Genomic DNA, 21,317 nt, shown 5'->3' on the forward strand with positions numbered 1-21,317 from the left:
GACTCTCTCTGATCCTTTGCACTGTCAGTATCTGTAGATGGATATTGTCAATAAATCATAGAAAAGACGAGTAAATCACATTAAAATCATCCAGAAATTTTGCCGGGCGCGGTGGCTCACACTTGTAATCCCAGCACTTTGGGAGGCCGAGGGGGGCGGATCACGAGGTCAGGAGATCGAGACCACGGTGAAACCCCATCTCTACTAAAAATACAAAAAAATCAGCCGGGTGTGTGGTGGGCACCTGTAGTCCCAGCTACTCGGAGAGGCTGAGGCAGGAGAATGGTGTGAACCCGGGAGGCGGAGCTTGCAGTGAGCCGAGATTGTGCCACTGCACTCCAGCCTGGGCGACAGAGCGAGACTCCATCTCAAAAAAAAAAAAAAAAATCCAGAAATTTTGAATTGTAGGTTTTAGATCCAACTACTGGAAAGCTAGAGCAAGTACATGGATGTGTGGTTATTATTTGACCTTTTTAGACCCTAGTACTTTTCACTTCTTTTGGCAAATTTTCCAGAGCTCAGTCCTGTATTTCCATACTTTTTCTGAAGGAAATGGCTTATTTTCATTCCCAGGAGGTTTAAAAGTCGTCCTTCTTCTTTGCCAAGCAGTCATGGATCAGCTGCAGGCCTTGCTCTTCCCCAGTGCCTCTGTACTTAATAAGTCTGCATTACAGAGGCTGCCAAGCACCTAACGTATTTAACATCACACGTGGCCCAATGGTCTTGCAATCTAAAAAAAAAAAAAAAAAAAAAAAAAAATTCAATAATTTTCTCTGTTTTGTAAGTGGTCATCTTATATAATGGTGATGGGATTTCTGTGGGAAAAACATCTATTTTCAAAGTTGGAAGACCTTTATTATTATATTTGCACAAGCTTCCTTGTCTTGTTAATTAACTGGTCAAGCTAGAGTGCTACCTATTGACATTGCAAAATATTACCAGGAATTTTTTTTCTGGTTTCCGTCACTGATTCAAAAATCCTACTCTCATGACATCTGACATTAGATACAAAGACAACAACGACAACAAAAATGACTTTCTGACAGGAATTCTCAGCTGTACCATGATTACTTCTTTTCATCCTCCTACCTTTGCACAATTACTAACTCGTCTATATTTTAATATAATGGTACATTGGGGTCCATTTATAACGTCTATTAGACCATAATATCACACAAGCAATAATGTCTTTGTTTTGAAAATAGCATCCAGAGCAGCTACTCCTCTAACTCATTTAGGAAACGGGGCTAATACTATTAACCTACCTCGAAGTGTGAGAAGCACTTTACAATAAGGAATTCCATGATATGTTAACTAATAACTTGGAAAAAGTATTTGTTTCTCCAAATATCCACTGGAGCTGCCAGAGAACATCTCTAAAAAATCTCCACTGAACTATTTTTACTTAGTGTTTTGGAGAACAATTGCCCACCATCCCAAAAAGTGCAATGCCTATGACAGAGACTGATTCGGCCACTAACAAGAGAGGTATGGAATAAAAGAGAAAGAGTAAGAAGGCCAGCTAAATTTTATTTTTTATGGCCCAGTTACCTGGTTTTGGACTATGTATGTTTTTTCTCTCTCAGTCTTTCCTGCACCTTTTTGGTGATTCTTTGAATAATAGTGCCTCCAGTTGATCTGGTGTTAAGAGTAGGGAAAGACTGAGACAATTATAACTCAGGACAAAGGTGTTAGAGAGAACATAGTAAAACTGAAGACCAGGGTGAATTTACATTCATCTTCCATGTCTTTCTTTAATAGCTGTCATAATCAAGAACAACTATAGGTTGGTAACTAGTATCTATAGATGTTGTGCTTGCACAGGGATACAGACACAGCTACACCAAGCTCCCTGCCTTTTTGACCCCAAAATTAAGTGAGAAAGATTGGCAGAGCAATACACTGTTACAATGTAGAATGGTGTCTATAAGGTGTTGAGGTGCTGTGAGATTTCAGAGGAGAGATAAATTACTTCCTTGGAGTGAGAGATTGTAAAGATCTATGAATCTGATCTAATAAATGTCCAGAGTAAACCAAATCTAGTAGGTGACAAGCCTTGCCATTAGTGACCCAGAAATCATTTTAATAGATAAAGAATTTTTTTCTAATTTTTTCTAACTTTACTGTGCTGAGGCATCTCTTTGACATTTTAATTTTGAAAATCCTAAAATATCAATTTATTAAAACAAGATACCACGACTTTGAATGGCTAAAATCCAAAACACTGACAATACCAAATGTCCCACCAAATATGGAGCAACAGAAACTCTTATTCATTCCTGTTGGGAATGCAAAATGGAACAGCTATTCTGGAAGTCAGTTTGGCAGTTTTTTACAAAGCTAAACTTAGTCTTACCATATGATCCAGTAATAGCAACTTTAGGTACTTACCAGAATGAATTGAAAACTTATATCCATACAAAAACCTGCACATGGATGTTGATAACAGCTTTATTCACAATTGCCAAAACTTAGAAGGAACCAAGATGAAGCAAACAAGATGTACCTCAGTAGTTGAATGGATAAACAAACTGTTAAATCCATACAATGGAACATTATTCCGTGATAAAAACAAATGAGCCACAAGAGGGCATGAAGGAAGCTTAAATGCACATTGATAAGTGAAAAAGACATTCTGAAAAGACTGCATAGCATGTAAGTTCAACCATATGACATTCTGTAAAAGACAAGTTTATAGAGAGAGTTGGAGAGTGGTGATGGTTGTATAATACAACAATGTGAATGTACCTAATCCCTCTGAACTGTACACTTAGAAATATTTAAAATGGTAAATTTTATATGTTAAATTAATAAATATATTAATATATATTTTACCACAACATACACATTCAAAATTATAGAGACAGTAAAGGTAAAAGATCAGTTGTAAGGGTTTGGTTTAGGGGAGGGTGGGTGAGCAGGTAGACAGCACAGAGCATTTCTAGTGCAGTGAAACTGTGGTACTGTAATGGTAGATTGAGGACATCATGCATTTGTCAAAACCCATAGAACTGTGCAACACAGAGTGAACCCTAATGTAAACTCTAAACTTCAGTTAATAATACTATATTGCAACTAGTTTATCAATTCTAACAAATATACTCCATTAACGCAAGATGTTAATAATAGGAGAAACTAGCTAGGGGTTGGTGAGTAAGGGTTGTATATGAGCACTCTGTACTTTCTGCGTAAGTTTTCTGTAAACTAGAAACTGCTCTAGGTCGGGCGTGGTGGCTCACGCCTGTAATCCCAGCACTTTGGTAGGCCGAGGCGGGTGGATCACCTGAGGTCAGGAGTTTGAGACCAGCCAGGCCAACATGGTGAAACCTCCTCTCTACTAAAAATACAAAAAATTAGCCAGGCGTGGTGGTGGGTGCCTGTAGTCCCAGCTACTTGGGAGGCTGAGGCAGGAGAATCACTTGAACCCAGTAGGTGGAGATTGCAGTGAGCCAAGATAGCGCCACTGCACTCCAGCCCAGGCGACAGAGCGAGACTCTGTCTCAAAAAAAAAAGAAAAGAAAAAAGAAAAAAAGAAAAGAAACTGCTCTAATAAATATTCATTTGGATAAAGGCAAGTAAGTATATAGCAAAAATTAAATATGGAGTTAGCCATGAGTTAAATAGTTAAATGAGTTAAAGTTGGGATCTGTAAAGTTAGAGGCTTTAGTGACCTGAATGTGTGTGTGTGTGTGTGTGTGTACCCATATATATGTAAAAATTTGGAGTAAAGGATAAAACATGGTAAATAATTGGACACTTATCAAGATATTTGGCTGTTTGCATAAGCTATTTTTTTCTATTCACTACTAGCCTGAGCTGAATGACAGACTGTGTTCAGAAAACAATGTTATCCTATGAATATTCCCATTCTCTAGGCTTTCTTATCATCATATTGCTATTCCAGTTATTGCCTTAGTGCATCAGAGTAGATAACGTTAGATAAATCAGACCCAGAATAATATGAAGAAGAAGGATAACCTCTGGACAGGATTTTAGCATAATGGGTTCCAATTTCATCTTTGCCACTGAGTGAAAACAAGCAGGGGCAAGCTACTCACCCTCTCTCATGATTTGTTTCCACGTCTATCCAATAAGAGGGTTAGACTAGATACTCTCTGAATTCCATTTTTGCTATCAAGTTCTTTTTAGATTTAGCCAAAGACATCATTTGGAAAATCTCAAAGAAAGCCCAAATCTGCAGAGATCATATTATTTGGACACAAATCTAATGTTACCTTGCTTCGTCAATTACTATTTGGACTTTTGGAAAGAAAACACTCAAATCAACATCCTGACTATTTTGACTGTGTCCAAGTCTCCCTATTATATGCTGTAATAGAATCATTTTGTTTATAGAACCAGTTGGTAATTATGCTTTTATTTTTGTGATTACTTGCCAACATCTGCACACACCCACCTACCTCTAGATTATGAGTTGTATGAAGGAAAGTAATGATTTGATTTTATTCACCAATAACTCCTCAGTGCTTAGTGCCCAGAGTAGGTGGGCAATACATATATATTGAATGAATGATTCTTTATATTAGTTTAATGAAACATAAATATAATTTTTAATTATATGAAGTAAAAGAGAATTTAGATTTTTTGATACATGGCTTGCTCTGAATTAGGATTTTTTTCTAAATGGTTGTAGGTTTGAAATACAAATTTTCCAACAGGAACTTAATATTGTAATTTTTAGTAATTCATGGTAATTTCTTGTCCATAAATGATCTTCTGTTAACTGATGTCACAGATATCAGCTGCATTTTTATATTTCTTATCTAAAAAAAATTTCTAGGCAAACAAATGAATTAAAATTATAAGAGCAAAATAATGGGAACTGTTATGAATATAAAACTTATAACAAAAATAACTATTTCCTTGAGTGACAAATGAAAATGGATTTCTCATTCTAGATTCAAATATTTCTTTAATTGATAAGTTGATCATTTGGATTTCAGATTTTCATTTTGCTGTGGAAAATAACTGAAAAATGTGAAAAGTTCTACCTTTTATTTGAATAAGAGCTGAATAAATCTGAAACCTTAATTATTGAGTCTACTCTTTCTAAAAATAAGTCGCATTTCTGGATGGATGACTTGGCACTTAGTCTTCTGGCCAAATATATCAACAAAATATTGGACAAACTATCTTTTGTCTTCTTCTATTCTGTGTTCATGGAGTGATTCTAAATGCCAGCTTAATGTCTGCTCTTTATGACCAATTTATTATTCATGTTTTAGAAGTCCATCTGAAATCGTTCCTTTAAAACATGCCCATTAATTCAGAACATCAATTTAGAAAGATTACTTTTTCAGTTCAAGATAATGTTTTATGGTTAATGGAGAATCACAGATGCCATTTAAAAGTTAGAGCAAATACAAGAACGTAAGAAAAAAAAGCAATACAGTTGTTACTTATTTGAAGTTGAAATGGAAGCCTGAGGTGTGAAGAATTTTTCTTATCAGACAAAGAAATCATCCAATTATGCTTAAGCAAGTAAATAACACAGTTCATGAAAATGTTGGCCTCGTGTATAGCAAACATAATGCTTGGGCTTTAGGAAAAAATGTTTTAATATGACTGTGACTTGACATTAAACCACGTTTTCATTAAGATCAGAAAAAATGTCAGAATTCTCCTCTAGCTGATGATATTCTGTGTTTTCTTCAGGTTTAAGTATATTGGATTTTCATTGTAACTACAAACGTTCTCAGTCTAGACCCTGTTATGATTTTAAGTTATTTCAATCCAAAGTTCAAGATGTAGACACAAACTAAGTTTGTGATTTTAGTAGTAGTACCTGCGAAACCACCTGTTGGGGTTAGAAATTTTGACTGACTTCAGAACTGAATAGACCATTTATTTTAGCCAAAAAGAAGTCACTTACTTTGCATATAAGCAAACAATTTTCCTTTTGCCTAGTAGTAATTCATTTTCAATATATTCACCAAATACGTGGATGATTTCTTTGGCTTTGGATTGGTTTTTTTTCTGTTTATGTAAAAGAGATTTTTGAAGCAAAACAACTAGGTTTCAAGTAAACATAAAAACTTCAGATTGCATACTAAAGGTTATTCCACTTGAAGGAAAAAATCATAATTTTAATATCTTTCATTCAATTTTCTATTACCATTATGGTGAATAAAGTGGTCCTCATGTACTCATTTACTTAGAAGCCCAAAATGGGTAAGGAGCCAGAACAGGAAAAGGTGGAGCTACCTAGGTTTAGCTCTAAGGATCCTATGCTTGTGTGAAGTTGCAGCAAGTTTGATAGCACAGTTTTGTTGAGGATAATGGGTTATCATTAAACTTTTACATTTTTTTAATGAAAAGAAAATCTGTACCCACTGCATTCAAATAAGTAGATTTTTGAAGCTGCTGATTTGTTAGTTTTGAGAACTTCAGACTTCTAGGACCCATCAATTATTCTTGCTTTTGTCTAGAAATCATCCTTCTTAGATACAAGGCCTATCCCCACCACAAAAAAAGGAGGCATCATTGATTATATTTTTCAAATTGTGAAGCAAGTATTTTCAGCTTATTAAAATAGCTAAGTATGTTATAAATTCTTATAGTTTTTAAATTTTGGAACGAATTAGCTCCTCCTTTTCTACTAATATTTTATGCTGCATTTGGAGATTTTGCTTCTGTTTTGAAATTTCTCCTACAAAAGTTCTATTGACTCAATATATTGATATACTAAACCTAGATAAAGAATGAGATAGTGAAGTGATAATAAAATACAGACATTAAATTTTTTTTTTTTTTTTTTTTTTTTTTTGAGACAGTCTCGCTCTGTCGCCCAGGCTGGAGTGCAGTGGCGCGATCTCCGCTCACTGCAAACTCCGCCTCCTGGGTTCGCACCATTCTCCTGCCTCAGCCTCCCGAGTAGCTGGGACCACAGATGCCTGCCACCACGCCCGGCTAATTTTTTGTGTTTTTAGTAGAGACGGGGTTTCACCGTGTTAGCCAGGATGGTCTCAATCTCCTGACCTCGTGATCTGCCTGCCTCGGCCTCCCAAAGTGCTAGGATTACAGGTGTGAGCCACAGCACCCGGCCACACACATTAAATTTACAAAGCATTCTGTACATTTTATTTCAGTTTTGGAAGGTACTCAGCTGCACAATTTTATATGTCCAAGAAGATATCATTTGTGAACCTTCATTTTAATCATCAAACTGCCTTTTGGCCTCAACTGCTTTGAGGCCCACACTTTCTCTTCCATTGTTAACAAGTTTGGGAAACAGAGTCAATAAAATCTAATTGTTGCACAGATGGTGAAATCAGTACTATTTCCTGAATACATATTCAGGCTTTCTAGATTAAACTAGAAAGTTTAGTCTCTCTTTTCACATAGTTTTCTGGGCTCGCTCTTCAACACCTAAAACAGCACCTCTGTTGCCTAACACAGTGCCTGGCAGGCAGTAACCATTTGGTATAACTGGATTGAACAAAAACTATGACATCATTAGAGGGATTCCAAAGTAGGATACTCTGAGCTGATAATATCTTGATCAATTAAAGGATATATGGATACCCTATAGGCCACAGTGTCCTCAAAATCACATCGGCATACTCCTGTGCTCGTTTCCAAAAGTAACAAATCCTTTCCCAGTTACCCAGATTTATCCCTAAATAGAAAGAAGGGCAGGCAGGAGCTCACTAGATCACAGCCATATGATCCAGTCTCATTTTTTACAACTATTGGAACAAAGCCTTCTTATAGATGGTGGAAATTTCTTACTGTAGACTCATATCTTGAGAGATAAAACATGGCTAGGAATGTGCTCCTTTGTAATCCAGGTGAGTTGTTTGGCACCTAAGCATATGATGGCATCACAGTTTATAAGCTATGAGTACACAATAACTAGATGACAACTTTCATTTTAGATTCAAGTTATTTGAGATTAGCAACGTGGGGAGATTCCAAGAGATGTAAAAATAAGTGATAAAAACTTCCTTTTCTACCATGGCCTTGCCTATTTACCCACCACCCACCCTTTATGGCCTCTTATAAGGTAGAGGAATGATTCATAGCCACAACAGGTAATACTGCAAACAGATAAACATTATAAACCCAACGGCAACCCAATCCATTTACAAGTGAAAAGTTCAGCTGAGGGATAGGACTATTTCCAGTTTACATAATCCAAAATCATTAACTTATTTGGAACAACTTGAATTTGTAGGGCACTTTGAAATTTGCATGAGTATTCATAGTCATGATTATATCTAAGCTTCCTAGTAATCATGAGGTAGAATGATGTATTTTCATGCTGCATGCTGCATAGAAAGGATCAGCAATTGGTTGACATGGTTTAGGTGGAGTCACAGTCTTGGTTTCAAGAATGACTTCGCAGAGTCAGCTAGGAAGCTGTCCATTCTGGACATTAGCATGGCAGCGTAGACATGCGATATTGATGGTGCTCTCTTCCATACATACTCCATTAGTGATACAGCCCAGTTTAGAATCAAGTATTCATAATTCTTCAGTCAACTATATATGGTATTAGTTTGGTTTTTCACTGAATTCCACTAGATATACTGGTTTAATGTAGCTAAGAAAATAAATCGGCCAGGCGCGGTGGCTCACACTTGTAATCCCAGCACTTTGGGAGGCCGAGGTGGGTGGGCGGATCATGAGGTCAGGAGATCGAGACCACGGTGAAACCCCGTCTCTACTAAAAAAATACAAAAAATTAGCCAGGCGTGGTGGCGGGCGCTTGTAGTCCCAGCTACTCGGAGAGGCTGAGGCAGGAGAATGGCGTGAACCCGGGAGGCGGAGCTTGCAGTGAGCCGAGATCGCGCCACTGCACTCCAGCCTGGGTGACAGAGCGAGACTCCATCTCAAAAAAAAAGAAAATAAATCAACATTATAAACTTTTGTCATTAGAAACAGAGCAACTTTCAAAACTGGTAAGTATTTTGTCAGCAACATTTTTTACATTTATTTAGAATACCTTACTTTGGTGGGATGTTAACAAATATTTGTACTTTTTTAATATCACAACTTTTTCGTCTCCTAAAATGTAACTCAATGCCAAGAGTAAGACCTATTATAAAATACATTCTATTATTAGTAGCTAAAAGGTCACACAATTAAAAATATTTTCAAATAACTTCCACTTAATGACTTCCAGTGGGACATGAGTTCCCAATAAAATTAGCAACAAAATTCTTCAGGTTCTTTCCTGACGACTGCAACTTTGAGTTAGAAAGTATTTATTCATTCTTTCACTTGAAAATAGCACTATCCCTCTAAACAGTTCTGCCTGAGAGACTTTAACTGCTTGGGAGAAGACTCTGTCCTTGCCTTGGCCTGTCCCTGGGGTCAGTGTTGGTAAAGGTGATGAGCAACTGATGCACGCAGTCATCAGAGACCATGGCCATCTCTAGTGTCGTTGTCTAGCTCACCACCAACTTCTCTTGGTGGGTGTCTTCCAAATTTGAACCCCTGCTGTGGAAAGAAAAATTTCCAGTCTGGAGTGGTGAAGAATAATGGGATTTTTCAAATTGTTCTTCTGGTCTAGGGCAGAGAAACTGAGAACGCGTGGCATTCCATTTATTTTTACAACTTTTAGTTAATTGATGAAACTAATATATTTTGTTGCCTCTAGGATAATTTTGATATTTCAGTACATTAGCTATTTAATTAGTCATTTCACAGTATCATGTTATCTGTTTTTAGGGACACTACGTGCAGTGAGTTGCAAAATTCAGTGTAGAAAAATGCTCTGATAAAAAGAGACTGGTGAATGCTGGTTACCTCATTCCCTGAATAAAACTGCTCCTGATTATCTAACAGAGGCACTGCTGAGAGAAGGACCCAGGGGAGCAGCATCTATATAAAGGCATGTAGTTAATGCAATTGTAGGTATGAATCTATATAACTTTAGAGGTTAACTGAGATTCCAGAAACACATACACAAACACAGAGCCATTTATCTGAATTTTCAGCACCTCTCCATGTTTCTGACCGAAGGCTCCTCTGGCCCTCTCTATGGTGAGTGTCTTTCCTTTTGTTCCATCTAGAATAAATCCTATAAGCAACTTTTAAAGACCTATCCCTGCAAATCTCCCTTGAAATAACCCAGCACTTGATATGATCTATTATGAGGAAGCATTTTAATTCATCTTTTTAAGGTCATTTTTATAGCATTATAGATTAACATGAAGGGAGATTTAAGATAAAAAGTATAGCAAGCGTTCTTTTAGGATGACATTTTCAAATGCTTCCCTAGAATACAACCATGCCAAGTTGTTAATAATGCTTCTCTTCCATATAACATATTCTATGATGTCTATTAGAATCATTAGCTAGTCAATCAGTGACTTACTTAAAGCTAAAGTGAGCACAAGCCCTGAGGAAGGGCAACACTACTGTCATTTTGTCACCCTGGAAACCGTGCTTCTGTATTTGATAAGTACAGACTCAGTCAGTCAGGCAGATAATACATGACCAACTATTCACATACATCAGTGATTCCAATTTTTGAAAAAAAAAATAGTATGATTTCTCTGTATCCATTGATATATTCACTCTAAAGCAAGCCAGAAGAGACTTACTCAGATGGCTATTATCCCCTGGCAGCACCATTGATACTACCAGCTGGAGCTACCTCCTAGAGGATCCAAATTTTCATTTCTCCACTGCTCCCATTCCTTAGTTTCTGACCACTATCTACCCTTGGATCACTCTTGAGGACTTTTCTTGCAGTTCTGGTGGGATCTCAGCTCCTGCATGCTTTATATCTTCTTTGGAAGCAGAGAGGAGATTCTCTGAGCTAAAGAGGGAGAAGAATATATATGCTAGCAAACTATTGTTGCCTCTTCCAGAGACAGAGCAGCTTCCTCCCTACCCCTTCCTCTAATACTGCCTAATACCTGCCACTCACTGCAGAAGAAGCCACGAAAGAATTCCAGAAAAAAGATGATCATGAAATTACTGGGAAACATTAACGAAAAAATAGCCAAAATAATCTTTGGCCATAATAAAAGAACCAGAATGAGGGTGGAAATACTCTGTTACACTTCACACCCAAGTGAGAACATTGCATTATTTTCCAGTTACCCCTTTTAGAGGAAGTATAGACAAAGTGGAGCACTCAGAAAAGAGTGACAAGGACAATAAGAGGGTTCCAAGCTGAAAAATCTAAGGAAAGTAAATGGGGGTATTTAAGAAGAATTAGGGAGGATACAGATGGTGGAGTTAGGGGAATATCAATTATTTTCAAATATTTAAAGGAATATCATGTTGAAGAGGAATAGACTTGTTTTACATTAACCTAAGTAGATCTAGTGGGTGGTCAGAAAGAAACTTGTAATAGTATGAGGGAGGCTATGAGAATTCCAAGCCCCTAAAACATATGTTAGAGTTGAGCCCTGGAAAAGGATGCTCAAGTTGAGCCCCTTGAAAAGAAACTGCAATATTTTCAACAGTGTTCTGTAGAACGCTAGGTCCACTAGATGTCATTGGTGATTTGTGTGTGTGTGTGCATGCATGCACGCATGTTAGTAGGGGCGGTAGTAGCAGGGCTATTCTCAGGTCAAATAAATTTGTTTCCCAACTTAAAAACAGGGAAATAAATCCTTAACTTCAGGACATTTCAATGTTCTTAATATGATAATGGTCTCCATATGCTATTATGTGTATTGTGAACATCAAAGAGGCTTCAACATTCCCTACACTTACGTGGCCAAGAAAACCTTTTGTTTTAGGCACATCTTTAATCTCTCATGAAACGTTGTTCCATGGGATTTAATTCAGGAAACATTTTTTGTAGAGAATATGACTACTTTATAAATGTCTTAAAGACATTTTCAGACCCGATATTCTCTGAGACTTTTCTAAACATGGCAAGAAGGAAATACACAAGGAAGAATGTATTACAAATTAAGACACATGTGTGGCACCTCTATGCCTTGACAATATTTATTGTACATTATTAAGTCCCTAGGAATTTGCTTAAAAATGTTAACATGGTCAAACAACTTAGAAAAGTGTCAGGTAATATGATTTCCCAAAGATGTAATGAAGAGATGACACCATGGGAAATACTCTTCTAACTCAGACTAATTGACTTAAAATTTTTCTCCCTGATGGTACTGTTAAAGGATTCTGACTTCATAAGGTCACTGTCAGGAGGAAATTATAGAATTAAGAACATAATGAATATTATTTTCTTACAGAACAGATGTCATATTTCTCTATCCTTTGCACCTGCAGCTGTCACTGATTAAAGGGGAAAAAAACAAAGAAATCACCTCTGATAATTATGCATGATTGCAAGTGTCCAAAGAGAAATTAACATATTAGCACCTGGGATGTTTTGATCAAATTAAATTCTACTTATATTCATTCATTCTGCCTGTTAGCATTTTCTCTAAAGAAAGTGAAATTTCTGAATTTGGCTTTTAAAAAAAAAAAATCAAACTCAAATTTGGATGCTATAATCACACTTATCTTGGAAAGGATGCACTGGGGACATGAAGCTGAACAGAGTACTATACGCAAAAAGTCCTGATGATGTAATCAATATCCTCCAGCTTCTGCTGGGCAGTTTGGACTGGAAAAGTCTCCCATTAAGTGCCCATGACAAATGTTTTCTGAGAGGTAGCTTTAGATTTTCTGAGACTTTTACATATTATTCATAGCTTCGTGGTATCCAGAGGGAAATCCTGGCTGAGGTTAAGACTCTGTGGTCACTAACAGTAAGTCATTTAGTTCTGGTGGCCTTTCACCTTTGCCAGAGGAAGTAGAGGGACCCATGTGGGTACGTACGGTACAGTGCCTAAACATAAATGCAATTTCTTTTGGTTGACCACCACAAAACACCCTTAAAGCAGCTGAAAACCTACCCTGGTGGCATTTTGGAAATGAAAATGTAGTTGTAATTGTTCTCCCTTATTAAGTTTGTCAGAGGCCACTCTTAATCCTTACTCTGGCTAAAGGACAAATTTTATGATCACAGAATTTCCTGCCATCTAGATTACACTTGTAGGTTGGGTTTCCCAGAAAGCAGACTCTAAGATGCCAAGATTTGTGTGCAGAAGGTTTACTCTCGAATTCTCTTGGGATCAGCACCTATGGGAGAATACAGGAAACAGAACTAGGTAGAGGAAGAAATTGGACTGTGATGCAGTCAGAACAAGGGCCTCAGCCAAGACTACAGGAAGCTCTGGAGCTGTGGGGGATCTTCAGATTTCTCCTCCCACCCCTCCCCAGACATCAGTCATTGCATGCAAGTTATTCCAAAGAGGATGTGTGGCATTGAGTGAGGTGGCTTTCTTTTGCTGAGGGCAATTCTCAGACAGAAACTTAGTTGGGAATTGACAGCCAACAACACTCTCAGAAGCTAGAAGAATGAGCACTCTCCAACTGGAAGGGAAGCTCTGGGAGGCTCATCACAAGCATTCACTACATACTTGAATGAATAGAGTTCAGTCACCTGCCTTGAAGTCACTTAGAACTAGAAAAAATGAAAGTAACTACACGTATTTACTGTCTATGTTCTAAGCACTTGAAGCATTAACACTAATAATGGAGTAACAATTAACCTGCATTGAGTTCTTATCTCTTGGGTATTATACTAAATTTTATATGCTTTATTTCATTTAATTTACTGTTCACTTTTATTATTCTCTTACATAAGTGACTTACCCAGGATTTGAATTCAGACACTCTGCTCCAAAGTCTTCACTCTTAACCTCTATGCCATACCACCTATCTATAATGTACTGTTACAAAAACACTATGAAGTAGTACCATTATTATTGTCATTATACAATGAGGAAGATGAGAATTGGGGAGGTTAAATAACCTTCCAAAGGCCACATGTTATTATAACTCAAATATGACTCTGTCTGATTCCAAAGCTCTTGATCTTTCTGCATCGATTGGAGGGAGTCCATTAAAAGTCGATAAATACTCACTTAGCTTATGAGTCCTTGGGGAGTAGTTTTTATTTAGCCTCATGAATTTGTGAGAGTCCATGGAATATTTCCTTTAGAATTGGAATGTGTGCCAATAAAGAGACAAACAGCTAGTTCATGAAGCCAAACGAGGCTTTATGGACATCTCCTTTTCCAATGTTTCCATGCAAGGCTATTCAGAGCAATTCAGCAATTTCTGTTTGTAGAATTTCAAGTAATTCTGGAACTAGTCCCATAGTCAAGGCAGGGACCATATCTGATTCATCCCCGTATCCACCCCAACAAATGCCACATGATAGGTACTCAATAAACACTTGTTGACAGTATGAGCAAATGTATGAATGCCATGGAGACCAGCAGTCTCCAGGATCTCACCATCAAGGACCTATTTCCCTATTTCTCTCCACAAAGCCCTTCTCTTCTTAATAAACGCATATTTTTAAGGTAATACTTTATTTTCCCATTGCTAAAATTAAAGACACACAGAATACGCTAGAACTTCCAATCAGCAATAGGTAGTCAATACTAAACCTGGATTGATAAAACGATCCTGCCAACAGTGAAGTAGCATTTTTGTTAACTCATGTGACTATGGATTACGGGTAATTGATTTGTGTTGTGGCTTTCAACATTACTGCTTCTAATAATACTAGATCCAGAACTCTCAAGTGGATCTAACTACTGAGAGCCAAAGGATAAACCTAGATAGTCCTTGAGATATTTGCTCCAAGCAAAATCAGAAATGTAAAACTTCCTTTCATCACAACTCTTTCTTATCAAATGGAAATTTTTCCAAAGAAGGGAAAGGAAGGACAGTGCTAGCGATAGAAACTGTCTGCTTTGAGGAAGGTAAATTGCTTTTGAGCTTGGAGTACCCAAATTCCCCGTGCATTTGCACTGAGTGAGGGGCTATTTGTGCCGAGGGAGAGACTGTGAAGTAAGAACACTTGATCCCACACAGAAGAGTTCATTATATTAAGACTCTGCCCTTGAAAGAAAACCCATTGTCTGTCTCCTGGCAATCAAAATCTTATTAATATACAGAAGGGTCTCTTTGTTTAAAAATTGCAAAGCTTTCTTTATTCTTTCATTCCCCTGGAAAACTGGAAGACAAAATAGTCCCTGCACACCAGGAGGCCCCCATCAAGGGCTGGCTGTGCTCACATTCTGTCTCCTGGCAGGGTTTGTGACTCATTTTGAAACCCTGACTTGGAGCAGACGATAAGCCTGAGGACAGAGTGCATTTTATGAACTCTTAAACACTATTTTTCTTGTAGTTTACATGAACTTATTTTAATTGAAAATGGATTTTTAATGGTTTTCCTGGCCACAACAAAAAAAAAGGGCTGCTGTTGCCATTATCAAAGGAAATGGATGGCATATTTTGCTTTGATTTGTCTGCATTACTTTTTGTTAAACAAAACAAAAGCTAAACTAAACTAACAACCTTCTTGGCACGTAAATAAGATGAGATATGTCCCACGTAGTTCTGAGGGCTTGGAATTTTCCACTTGGAAAACTGAAAACATCTAGTGTCGTTAGGATGAGGGTGAGGCTTGGTCAGTTCCTGTGCCCAATATTTTTGGTGCAACAGCAGCTCTTCTATGCAAATCCTGCATCTCCCAAAATATGACTGTACCCAAGGCTGTGGCTGAGTAGTTTTGAATGACCCTGGAGTACATTTGAGTAATAGTATTGAAGATATTGTCACCTGGGTATGTGTTGGCAGTGAGGTGGTGTGGCATGAGTGTGATCCTTGTAGTAACCCCAAAGTATTATCATTCCTAATCTTACAAATGGAGAAAATTGAGACTCAGAAGGTTTGCATAATTTATGTAAGATTATAAATAAAGTACATTACTCTACTCTAGTCAGGACCAGAACTCAAATTTTTAACACCAATTCAGTTGATGTGATTGTTTTTGTTTGTTGGTTTTAAAAATAAATCTCTCAGCAAAGGCTGTGCTTGTTTTTGATCACCATTGTGTCCTCAGCACACAGAATAATATTTAGCAAATAAGGGTTGCTTTATAAATATTTGTCAAACAGATGTCTTTATCAAGCTACAAATGGGGTTTGAATTTGATTTGGGTGGAGAATCTGAGAAAGTCAAGGTGAGGGGATTTTTTTCCTTTTGCAGCAACATGGGGAAAATTCAGATTAATGTTTTCTTTAGCTGTGCCTTTAATTACTTTCTGTTTTACACCTAAATAGTTATAATAAATTAGTTCTGAAAATACATAATGAAGGACATATTAAGACTTAGAAGGACTTTAGCCCTATTCAGGAAATCCCAGGTCACCTAAAAGCTCAAGACTTGCTTGCTAGAGCATTGTTTTTCAGATAATTCATATGACTTAATTATTTCTCTGAGTGTAATTTTAGGGGAAAAATGTTTTTTAAATGAACTGTTTTCATCAGACATAAACCAGATATGCTGCTTCCTACACAGAGATGAATTTAGCAAAAACCGTAAGCCTTGTGTTTACAGATGCTGTGATATATGAGATACATTTGTCTACCTGAGGTTATTTTGAACCCCTCACCATTGTTTTAACCTATAGATGCAAAGACCCTGCCTTTTATCACTGAATGCTTCAGTGTATGAAATACTAACCTTTTGGGCAAGAGTTTCTTTTCTTGTTGTCATTCTCTTCTTTACATTTTCAAGTGAAATTTCCAAACTTTCAGAAATGACCAGATTGACAAGAAAACACATTTGAAAATCTGCCACACTTGACTTTAATTAGTTGGTCTGTGGGGGCTCAGTTGCTCAAAGGAAGAAAGATTCATGATCATTATTTTAAACTTTGCAGATCAATGAAGGCTTCATTTCTCAGGCTGGGTTGGGACAGGCAGTCACAAGGCATTGACGTTTTTATAATAATCTTTATCCCCCAGTGCATCAGAGAGTTCTGTAAAAATTAATGAATTGATTTTGGAAATTTATTTCATTCAATAAAAGATACACTTCATTGAAAATTAAATGCATTCAAAACAAATTCATTAAAAGACACAAATATTTTATTATCCACAATTGTTCATCCATAACTGTAAAATAGAAGTTTAGAAGTGTTAGAGAAGTAGCATATACGAAATACAATTGTTATAAAGATATTATATGTACATAAACACATATACTTAAATAAGAATTTGACATGGATTTATAATACATTTCTAATAAATTTAATTCTAATTAATAAAATTATAATCAACTATAATTATAATTAATAATATATAATAAAATAGATTCAATACATCTGATTATATAAAAAATTTAATTCTAATAAACTTTACTCTTACAAAGATGGTGATGATTACTGCTTTCACTATCATTAACACAGAACCTCCTGACACTATATGTATAATGCAATGAAAGGCACCTTTCAAACTGACCGGTCACTTTGAAAATTTGTAAAAGTTAAAATTCTTCAAGTTAGTATTTTTTAAAAACATTATTTTATTCAGCAAAAAAGCAGTGAGTCCACAAACTAAAATCTGTGGCAGTAGCCACAATGAGGAATACTGAGTAGCATTTTTATGAATTATGTTACTGCATATACTTCTGTTCTAAAAGTAAACCTTGTTTCTAAAAGAAAAGCCTGTTCATTTATTCAGCAAATATTTACTGAGTCCTTAGCCTGTGCCACGTGCTGTACTAAGCACCCAGGCTACAACAGTGGGAAAACAGCCCTCAAAGAGCTTACAGTCTAGTTGGGGAGACAGATATTGATCAAACGCATAAATACGATTACAATTCTGACTAGTGTTTTGAAGAAGTGACATTTAAACTTTCACCTGAAAGATGAAAGTACATTACTCTAGTCAGGACCAGAACTGAAATTTCTCTTTTAACACCAAGTGATGGGGCAGGGAAGATAAGGCATCTTGGAAAAACAAAACAAATAACAACAACAACAACAACAAAAAACCAGAAGTTTCCCTGGGGAAAATTAGGCTGGTCAAGATGAGCAAGACTGATATCGTGGCTAGCTTTCACTGATGGGGAGAATGACAAGAGATGAAACTGAAGAAACCTCTAGTGGCCATTGTTCAGGGCCCTGTAGGCCAGTGAAGCATTTTTACCTTTGTTCTGAAAGCACTGAGAGGTAATTGAAACATTCTAAGCAGGAGATTGACATGAAATAACAAGTCAAGGTCAGCACATTGCGGGTTACTGAACTCAATAGTATGACCTGCAAAAGAACTCCTCAGCATTTCCAACTCTTAAATCTTTTTCTTTAAATCTTTTTAAAACCAGTTCTTAATGTCAGCATATCAGAAGACAACCTCTGGTTCTCACATCTCTTCACTCTTGTGGCTTCTTTGGAGGAGGGAGGTTTTCTGATTCCTGTAGGCTTCCCTGTTTCTCTTCTAAGAATCCTGTAATCAGTTTGAAGATGCCTTTCCTCAGAAGAGCTTCACATTCCAGAGGGGCTTTGAGACCTCACATGCCAAATTTGGGACCTGCTGTGGTACCAACTTACTTTAGATACTGCAGTGGGAAAAGGATACTCAGATATTTGCCACAATTATGTGCCCAGGAAACAAAGCCATTCCAAGAATACTTCCCCAAATGCCTCATCACCAGTCTTGTCTGACAGCACCAGGACGTTATTATCCCCCTCCTTTCTGTCTTTGGAATTGTGAAAGTTGGAAAGAAATCCTGCAGACTCATTTTTATATCACAACTGTATTATGCCCAGGTGTTAATCCCCAGCTCTCAGAATCCCCTACTGAAGCAGTGAATTGACAGGCTGTCACTCAGTGATTATTGAATGCAACACCACTACAGAGAGACAAGCACTCTTCTCATCATTCTACATGCACTAATTTAATGCTCATTATTATACCCACTTTATAGATGGTAAAACTGAGGCTTAGAGTGATGACCAACTTGCTCATAATAAATGGAGCTTAAACATGAACAGAAACAGTCTTGCTCTAGAACTGACAGTAGTGCTATGAATTTTTTTTTAAATTTCATTTATCTTGAAATGATTCTCCTGGTAGTCAGTGAGGTCTTGCAAGCAATCAGAGTCTAATCCACACTATAAATCCAGCATCTGCCAAGCACAGTGGCTCAGGCCTGTAATCCCAGTGCTTTGGGAGGCTGAGGCAGGAGGATTGCTTGAGTCCAGGAGTTCGAGGTTACAGTGAGCTATGACTATGCCACTGCACTGCAGCATGGGTGATAGAGTGAGACACTGTCTCTAAAAAAGAAAAAATCCAACATCTAATGAAAAGAAAGATCAAAGAATGGTGAGGGGACATTTTTAACATCACAGTAACTATATAATCACATCCTTCTATACTAAAGTAGATCATTCTATAAATAGATGTTAAAATGTTAATACACAAATTCAAAGGGAATTTATCTCTTCAGATTACATAACTCACTTAGAAATATTTTCCTTCATGATACTCGTGGATAATATTAAAATTTCCACTAGTAACATCTTGGCTATAAAGACAGGTAGGGGTAATATGAATGAATTAAGGCTTTTTTAGACTCTCACAGCAATCTGAGAAGTTTCAAAGGAAGACAATGAGCTCTTTATTTATAGGTGAAGAAAATACAAGTTTCAATGTCTCAGGAGCCTTTGGATGGAACTAATATTAGATTCTTCTTTGCATGAGAATTTTTTTTTAAACTTCTTTAATTGGACAAACCTTTATTTGCATATAAAGTCAAGCTTAGACTCCACAGCATGTCAAAGGAAGTCCTTAACGATCTGGCCAAAGATCTTTTCTGCTTCTTCTCAACTGCAGTCAGTCCCCCACATCTCCAGGGCCCCTGCTCTCCGGTCCCCACGTCCTTCCTAGTTGCATCATTTCTTTCATGCCCATATGCTTTTGCATGTGCTGTTCCCTTTTCTTATGATACCTTCCTTCACCTTCTTTGGAACCCCTTTCTCTTTATCTTAAGAGGGCCTAGGCATGACCAAGTTCAAATAGCCTCTGTTTTGTGAAATGGTCCTTAAATTCCTCCTTAATTTCTCCCAAGTAAAATGAATGATTTTATCTACTGTGCTCCCACAGAATCCTATGCCCACTTCTATTGTACCATATCATATTGTCATGGTGGGTTTACGTCTATTTTGCTTCTTAAACTTTGAGCCACCTGAGCCCAGGCAGTTGGAGTTCAATGAATGTGTTGTTTTCCCTTTGGATCCTAGGGATTGTGGTAGGTACAGGGGATGTATTAATGGATACAATATGATATTTTAATGGGCAGGTACTGGTAAAAATTGGCATGGAAATGGATAATCACAATGTTATGTGCTATGTGCACTCACAGAACTATGCTTAAGAGGCATAAAACATAAAGAAAAATGATCTTCACTCAGATTTGGATGGGAGGGGTTGAGATAATGCCCAGGCCAAATCTTAAATGGTAGGGAGCAATTGGCCAAGAAAGGTATTGGAATAAGACAGGCCTGAAAAAAATACATAAGCATGAAACCGCAGGGCATGTTTGGGGGAAAATACAAGCATTTCAGTGTCACTGGAGAACAAATGAACAGGAAGTAGCAATAAATGAGGTTGAGGAGGAGATGGCAGCTGATATGGGAGAGATAGGAAAAACTCATACACACTGCTGAAGAGTTGGGTATATCTTGCAGGTGAAGGATGAATTTGTAGCTGTTCATGAAGAGGAATAATAATGCTCAAATTAATTTGAGAAACATTGTCCTGACTGTGATGTAGATAACACACAAAAAAGGAACATAGGCACAAGACTGTGGTAACATCTCTCCAGGAGAGATGAGGAAAGTCTAAACTCTGAAATGGCCCTAGGGAGTTACAAGTAGCACCACTGATGCACAATACATCTTTGTTAGATGAATGCATGGATGGATGAATGGAGGGATAGAAAGATAGGTGATTTAAATAAAGTTTAACCAGTTTTTCTTTGCTATGATCCAAATGTTTGTGTCTCCCCAAATTCATATGTTGAAATCCTAACCTTCAAGATGATGGCATTAAGAAGTGAGGACTTTGGGAGGCGATTAGGTTGTGAGGGCAGAGTCCCCATGAATGAGATTAGTGCCCTTGTTAAAGAGGCATGAGGGATCTTGTTTGCCCTTCCACCATGTGAGATACAATGAGAAAACTCCACTTATGAATCAAGAAAGGAGCCCTCACCAAACACCAAATCTACTAGCACATTGATCTTGGACTTCTAAGCCTCCAAAACTTTGAGAAATAAATTTCTGTTGTTTATATACTACCCAGGTTATGGTATTTTGTTATAGCAGCCCCAAACAGACTAAGACAGTCTTATACCATAAAAATTGTTACATTGGTGGCATTTTATTACCACCAGAGTCATCTTTCAGTTCATTCTTATTATCTGTCCGACACCAAGTATAA

The 21,317-nt window shown here is 37.2% G+C and overlaps 1 protein-coding gene and 1 long non-coding RNA gene across 2 annotated transcripts in view; one reads left to right on the forward strand and one right to left on the reverse strand.

The window, feature by feature from the left end:
• PLCXD3 (phosphatidylinositol specific phospholipase C X domain containing 3) overlaps positions 1 to 21,317 on the forward strand; it is a 190,196-nt gene that overhangs the window by 156,461 nt on the left and 12,418 nt on the right. The gene's annotated exons all lie outside the window — the stretch shown is intronic.
• LOC134732751 (uncharacterized) overlaps positions 16,655 to 21,317 on the reverse strand; it is a 38,885-nt gene continuing 34,222 nt past the window's right edge. The window contains exon 2 of the long non-coding RNA XR_010116235.1: positions 16,655 to 16,855. This is a non-coding gene — a long non-coding RNA (uncharacterized lncRNA). The remainder of the gene's footprint in view (positions 16,856 to 21,317) is intronic.

This window comes from Symphalangus syndactylus, chromosome 16 (assembly GCF_028878055.3).
Source record: "Symphalangus syndactylus isolate Jambi chromosome 16, NHGRI_mSymSyn1-v2.1_pri, whole genome shotgun sequence".
Taxonomy (NCBI): Eukaryota; Metazoa; Chordata; class Mammalia; order Primates; family Hylobatidae; genus Symphalangus; species Symphalangus syndactylus.